Source organism: Aptenodytes forsteri, unplaced genomic scaffold (genome assembly GCF_000699145.1).
Source record: "Aptenodytes forsteri isolate BGI_AS27 unplaced genomic scaffold, ASM69914v1 Scaffold87, whole genome shotgun sequence".
Taxonomy (NCBI): domain Eukaryota; kingdom Metazoa; phylum Chordata; class Aves; order Sphenisciformes; family Spheniscidae; genus Aptenodytes; species Aptenodytes forsteri.
In genome coordinates this window covers 1,705,237-1,712,106 of record NW_008796041.1, presented here as the reverse complement: position 1 = coordinate 1,712,106, position 6,870 = coordinate 1,705,237, and the positions used below count along the sequence as shown (strand labels likewise).

At 46.2% G+C, this 6,870-nt stretch overlaps 1 long non-coding RNA gene across 1 annotated transcript in view; it reads right to left on the bottom strand.

Annotated features, from left to right (window-relative positions):
* Positions 1–578: 578 nt before the first annotated feature.
* LOC103904127 overlaps positions 579–6,870 on the bottom strand; it is a 7,370-nt gene continuing 1,078 nt past the window's right edge. The window contains exons 2-6 of the long non-coding RNA XR_657881.2: positions 6,195–6,273; positions 5,507–5,557; positions 4,040–4,148; positions 1,232–3,484; positions 579–946 (exon numbers count right to left, since the gene is read on the bottom strand). This is a non-coding gene — a long non-coding RNA (uncharacterized LOC103904127). The remainder of the gene's footprint in view (positions 947–1,231; positions 3,485–4,039; positions 4,149–5,506; positions 5,558–6,194; positions 6,274–6,870) is intronic.

Sequence of the window (6,870 nt, the reverse complement as noted above, 5' to 3'; positions counted from 1 at the left end):
TCCCAAGTCAGGGCCATGCAGCCTCCTGGACATGCATGCCTGTTCCTGTTCAGTCAGTAATAGCATGAGAGTCATGATTCTCATTACCATATGGGCTCTACACAAGATACTCTGAGGTCAGATGCTGGTTTCTGAGTGATGAAGGAAAGGTAAGGTGGTTCCTGCAGACTGGAAGGCTGCACAGGGAGAGATGTTGTCTCTGATGACCTGCCTCTGCTGGATCTATCTGCACATCATCTCTGCACTCAGCAAAGACAGCGTCTTTGGGAGCGTCTTGGCCCTTTTGAAAGGCAACCCCTTCCCCAACTCAGGTTTGTCCTGCTGCTTTTTGGCTGGGGGCACAGAGAGAAGTCAGCCCTGGCAATCTGGTACCATTTAGCAGCACTAAATTCTCTTTAGAAAAGGACAGTGTCAAACATGTTACCTCCAGCTGTGATTCAAAAATTAAAACAAATTCAACTCTTTGAAAACATAGGAGGGACAGGATATAAATCCAGAAAACTTGAGCTATTAAAGCAAAGGCAAAACATTTCACGCCTCCATCTTTTTATTTCCAGACAAGAAGCCAAAGTCCCACAATATCACTGCTGCATTAGGACTCAGATGTGTACAGCATCACTTTCTTCATTACTCCGCTGTGATGCCGCAGCTGAAGAGACCCAGTGTGAGTGACTAGGTGCAAGAGGGATGATTGCTCTGGCCCAAAACCAGGCCAGAATTGCCTTCACTTGACTGAGCTAGGATTGAAATGCAAACTGCACTTTGCCAATACAATTTTTCTTCAGGAGTGACCGATGGAAATTGCTCCATACTTCTGTAATGCTGGCTAGCAGAATAAAGGTGGTTCTTGGATGAAGGAGCAGAAAACCAAATAGGAGTGGTGGTGCTGCCCTCTTCCTGGCTCTTTGGAGACTAGTCTCTACTATCCAGTGTTCATCTCTGGTCTCTGCAGGAGAAAAGGATGCTGAAAATCTGGGGCAATCAAGATACAACAATGGCTGATAGTCTCGTCATCCTGCCACTGAGTAAAAGAAACTGTTTGTATTCAATTTATTCGAGGGACTGCTTGTTTAGTGGATTATAAATGCCAAAACTGGGTGAGGATTTCTAATAAGAGGGTTTTTTTTTCAAGTAGCAGACAACAGCACAACATAATCCCATGGCTGGAAGCCGAAGCTAGGCAAATCTAGAATGGGAAAAAGCACAAGGTTTTAGCATTGGAACAACTCACCAAGGGATAAGCTTGCTTTTCCACCATCTGAGATTTTAAAGTGAGGGTTGGATGTCTTTCTTCTGCTCTCTTCCTTTAAATTCAGTTATGATCTTGACACAGGAGTCCCTGGATGACATCTTCTAGCCCGTGTGGTCAGATTAGACTTTTCTAATGGTCCCTCTGCCTTTAAAACATCTGATATACAAGAAGTGCATTTACCTGGACCAGGGTTCACCCCAGGGACAGGGGAATTAGACATCTTTATTCATTCCTCCACAGCTGTGGGAATGATATGTTTAGATATTTTTCCCATCGCCAGTTTTGTCAGTGGTATGTGTTATGCAGATGTGTGTCTACTGGGAGCTATGCTCAGACAGCACATTTCACATTGATTTATGAACAGACTTCTGAGCGCGGCAACTTCTGGCCTCCGCTGACTTGGGCTGGAATCAGCTTGCACGTTGTTGCTATTCTTATTCTTGGACCTGCAGTCATGGCTCACGAACCAGATGCTGCAGAAACACAGAGCCGAGGAGGTCCTTGCCTCAGAGCTCTTCTGTAAGAGCCTGGCATGAAGCAAGGGGTGGATGCGGGTAGCCAAGGGAGCCCAGGGAAAAGATGGGTGGTGAACGTAATCAGTAGTGATGGGCTAGAAAAACTGTGTAGCAACAAGTTGGGTGGACAGTGGTGGGCCAAGGCTGGGTCTGCCCAGGAAAAGATGCTGCAGGACTCAAAACGTGAGAGGAAAGAGCCTGCGCAGCATCTTGGTTGTGTAAATGGTGGGAAAGGCTGTGTCTGGGGGAAGCTATGGGGAAAGTGTCTACACAACCTTGAGAACAGAGAGGAAAGTCTAAGGTGAGGATGACATCCAGGTTGTAAGCCCAAGCAATGGGTAAGAGGAGGTGATAGTGCCAGTGACTGAAAAAGGGAGAAAGGGTCACTTGGAATGAGAGTAACAGTTCCCCTTCAGCCACGATGGGTCTGAGATGGGGGCTGGATGTCCCCAGACGTTAGGGAGCCAGGCTGAGATGGGAGTTTGGGTAGGAGGACACAGCTAACAGGACAGAGGTCCGTATCGAAAGGAAACTGCATTTAAATTGGTGAGATTTGTCAGAGATCGGGGCAGAGGGAGAGGAGAGCAGGACCCTGTGGGCATGGTGAGGGCAGGATGGGGAAGATGGACAGTGGAGAAAGGTGAAGGCCAAAGGGGTCAAGAAAGGGCAGAAAGATGCAATGAAGGTGTAGGCAAAGATCTCCATCCATACCAAATCTTTGATCCTTCTACTCACTTTTCCATTCAAATTCAAAGTGGTATTACAGAAAGTCTTTTTACTGCTGTGCATAAAGTAAATCTTTGCAAACTCTTTGAGACAGCAGTGTACTCCCAGCTGATCCCCAAAGACAGATCCTGTTTCTTCATGGTCATTATTACTCTTCAAAAGAAAGAAACATAAAGAACTACAGGGAACTTCGGCCAGGGAATATTTTTTTTCAATAGGAATCACCCAGCCCAGACATTGGTACAAAAATAGTTAAATATGATGGACCAAATGTCAAACTATGAGAAGAATTACTCAGATTAGAGAAGCATAGAGAGAAGAAGGTAATGAAAACATCTCTTCCTGTGGGGACACTAACACAGCCAAATATTAATCTTTGTAGGTTGCCCAGTTTAAAGAGGGGTGGGCAGGTGGAAAGAAATCTGGGTTTGATATTTTGTACCCTGGACTACAAAGGAATCACTGTGGATATATAAATAAAAGACAGCTGGGCTGAGGTTTCAGATCACCTACACCCATCAGAAAGGCAGCCAGACTCCGAGCACCGTGCTCTCTTGTTTGATACCTGGACTAACACTCAACTTTGTCAATACTTTAAAGGCAAAGAGAGAGACAGAGCAGAGCTATGTTTTATTAAAAGGCTTAAATCACCCTCATCGCCACAGAAACAGCAAAGAAAATGGCACAGCCCAGAGGGAGAAACCTTTGGTTTAAATATCTGTAAAGATGTGTGGAAGAAAAGGAAGAGCTCCTGCCTGGGAAAACACAAGGCTGTCTCAAAGTCTACAAGACTATCTAAGCGGAGGAAGTGAATGAATAACTGTGGCACATGCATGAGTGGCTGAAAGCGTAGCCTGAGTGGTAATTGGCTCTATTGATGCTCCCCTGATTAGCTGGTTTTGGCTACAGCACTTGTCAGACCCATGCTCAGTTCACAGCACAAAAGTATTCACGCTGCACTGAAGAACGTCTCAGATCAGACGGTGGATCCCTGCAGAGAAACAGCAAACACAGATCTGAAGGATGCGGTCTCCAGGGAGGGTTTCTAAATCCTTACTTCATGTCACTAATTCCTTGTTATCCAGAGCTGGAAGAGAAAGGACTCCTGGAACGTATTCAGATGCTCCTGCTACTTTTCACTATCTCAGAAATAAAGGAAGAGAGAAGAAAATTGATAGTGCTTCTGCGGAGAGAAATTTAAGAGCAAAATCATGTTAATCACTATGATCTGAATGTAGACAGTTCTAATTCTTTACTAAAATATTGATCTGAAAGTTGCTAATGAACTCAAACAGCAAATAGCCCAAGGGACCAGTTTGTTGGGATGGGAAGGAAAGGTTACCCACTGATGAATCTCCGGAGAGCCTCCTGACAGGGAGAGGTCTCAGCTGGGGACATCTTGCAGAGGGCACAGGAGAAGACAAGCCACCCCAAGCCCTTACAACGGCACTGGGCACAGCACCAGCAAACATAAATGGAAGAGAACAAGGAAATCGGGCACTTTAAAGTGAGAGCTATTATTATTTTTATGTGAAGACTTGCATACCTACTGCATCTGCTCCAGAGTTATGGCCAAGACCTCCTTTCAGCTCATTCAGCTCTGAAGTCAGCTGCATGGACTCCCGCTGTAGCCTCAAAACACCAACATGACCACTCTGCAGGATGACAGAGAAATTCCAAAGAACATTAATTACTTGCTTCCACACTCTAGTAATCACCAGCAAAAAGAGAGTTGGAGAGCATCACCCAGAGCCAGCGTATGCCAGCAAATGCTGTTATGTTTTCTGAGATGGCTCACTGATTCAAGCACTCTTGCCAAATATAAGCAGTTTAATTTAGACTATTAATGGTAGCATTAAGGAAAGATACATCCATATTTTGGGTGTGAGCTGCCCGTGTCTCTCCCTTTCTCACCCTGTCCTCCCTCCCAGCTGCTACGTGGTGGCTAACCGAAATGTGAGGAATAGCAGAACAGATCACAGCTTAGATTAGATATTTCCAAAGTGGTTTGAGGACAGTTGACCATTACTCACTTGCAACACACAGTAAACAGAGATGAAGCTTAAATATGAGGCTCTTCTACCCAGACGATATCAATCTTGTATGTATACACAGAAGAAATAGCAATTGTGTTTCATGCAAGCTAAGATTTGGTTCCCAGGACAAAACCAACCAACCTACGGTTACAAACATCTCATCAGCTTCCTGGGGCTCCACCTCCTCAGCAGCAGTGCTGGAGTAATAACATACCTGTATGTTGCTGCCCATACCCGACACAAGATTCATGTTGCTGAGGCCACTAGGCTCTGAAGCCAGTTGTACCACTTGGAGCAGCCATGGAGAGACCATGGAGAGACATGGAGAGACCACCTTGGATGGGCTGAACATCTCTCCCGTCACTTGCAGCACTTTTCTCCTTCTTCACATGACCCCCATGTCTTCGCCTGTGTCTTGAAGCACTGTTTCTCAACAGAAACCTATCTATGAGGTTCATACCAAGGCCTCCATGTACACTGGATTGCACAAAATGCCTCCAGGACTGCCCCAGCCTTGTCTGAAGTCAACAGCAGCCTCAATTATTTGTTTTCCTCCTTAGTTCTTATTTATGTATCTAAAATCTACTGAAAGAGGCTCTGAAACCTTCTCTACTGCAGTGTAGTCCCTTCAGTTTCCAAAGCAAAAGCAGTTTTTCCTGATGGTTAACATTAAAAAAAAATTTGAGCTTGTTGGTCTGTTGGGATTTCCTGATTTCCTGAGGTTATTTTCTTCAAAAAATTTTTTTTCAGGATTGTCCTTTAAGCCTTTTCCTGAAAGCTGTGAAGCAATTTGTTGATCTTCAAGAAATATATTATTAAAAAAAGTTAGAAAAGCTCTATCTGTCATTCTGGAGTTTTTGTTAGGGAAAAAAATCAAAGTCTGTTTCTGTTTTAGCAAGAACCAACTTTGCTGTTCTTGTGTAAAGCTATGCTGAAATACATTGTGGGACCATGCCATCATGAAATATGAATATTACCTTTGTTAAAGTCTTCAGCCCATTTTCTGCACACAGCTGAGTCTGATGAAACTATTCCAGAGGGAGACACTTGTCACAGAAGAAGTCTTGTCTCACTGTCATGAACTTGGCTCAGCATTATTTAACTGATGATTCATTATTTTGCACATTATTTCAAACACCAGTCATGCACAAGGACCCCCTATATGGGGCACAGCACGAGCATGGAACAAAAAGGCACCTTCTGCTCCCAAGAGTCTAGTCCTTGTAGAGGACTGGAGAGGCAGATGGAGGCTACAGGCAGACGGAGGATGAGATTAAAGAAACCAGCCAGGACATGCTGTCAAACTTTTAGTGACCATCACAGCTAGGGAGACATTTAAGTGGGACCATGTCTCCATGATGTTCATATTCTAACAAAAGTTTTTAAGGGTCCTATGCCCATTCCTGACTCTATTATCCCCAGTCAGATCATATGTGGGAAAAAGAGAATACTGAAATAGAAAGAGGCTAATTTCGGGCTGTGGGTGGTGCAGGGCCCCCGGGGATCCCCGGGAGAAGCTCCACAGCAGTTGATATGTGGGGAGAGGGTCAGTCTCTGAGCCATCTGCCAAGAAGCTGGAGAAGCCTGAAGCTGCCTCAGCCAGTTCTAGGATGAAACAATGGGAAGCGAAAATATATTGAGAACTGGCTTTTTATTTTTGCTCACCAGAGGCACTTTGAAAAGTGATTGCAGGCTGCTAAGAAGAGCTGCTCTCCTCCACTTGCAAGTTTTTCTCCATCTTCGTCTGAAGTGGGAGAAGTGGGTGACCAGGGTTACAAGCTTCCCCCCACACACATCTTGTTTCCCAAGCTCTTCTTTCCCAGCAGGAGCTGTGCACGGCCCCCTGCTCCACCGGGACCCTTGCACTTCCAGCACCCTACGAGCCACCCCTTCACCTCCCAAAGCCCTGGGTGCCACCAGTGCCCACCCCGGGGCCAGGGGAAGCCTGGCAGCAGCTGCCCTCACCCTGGGGTGTGCTTGCCCTTCGCATCTCTGCTCTTTTACATCTTGCCTCTTTGCACTCTCCGTCCTGTCCACCTCTTCCCTTTGCATTCCTCCCCTTTGCAACTCTGCCTTTGCATCCCTCCCCTTTGTATCCCTCCCTTTTCACCTCCCCCTTTGCACCTCTCTCATTTACATCCCTCCCCTTTGCCTCTCTGCCCCCTTCGCATCTCTGCCTTTTCCCATCCCTCCCCTTTGCATCTCTGCTCCTCGCATCTCTGCCCCTGTGCACCCCCTGCCCCTCTGCCCCTCGACCCTTTGCATCTTTGCCCCTTTGCACCCCTGCCTGCTTGGATCTCAGCCCTTTGGGTATCTGCCTCCTGGCACCCTCCACTCCCCC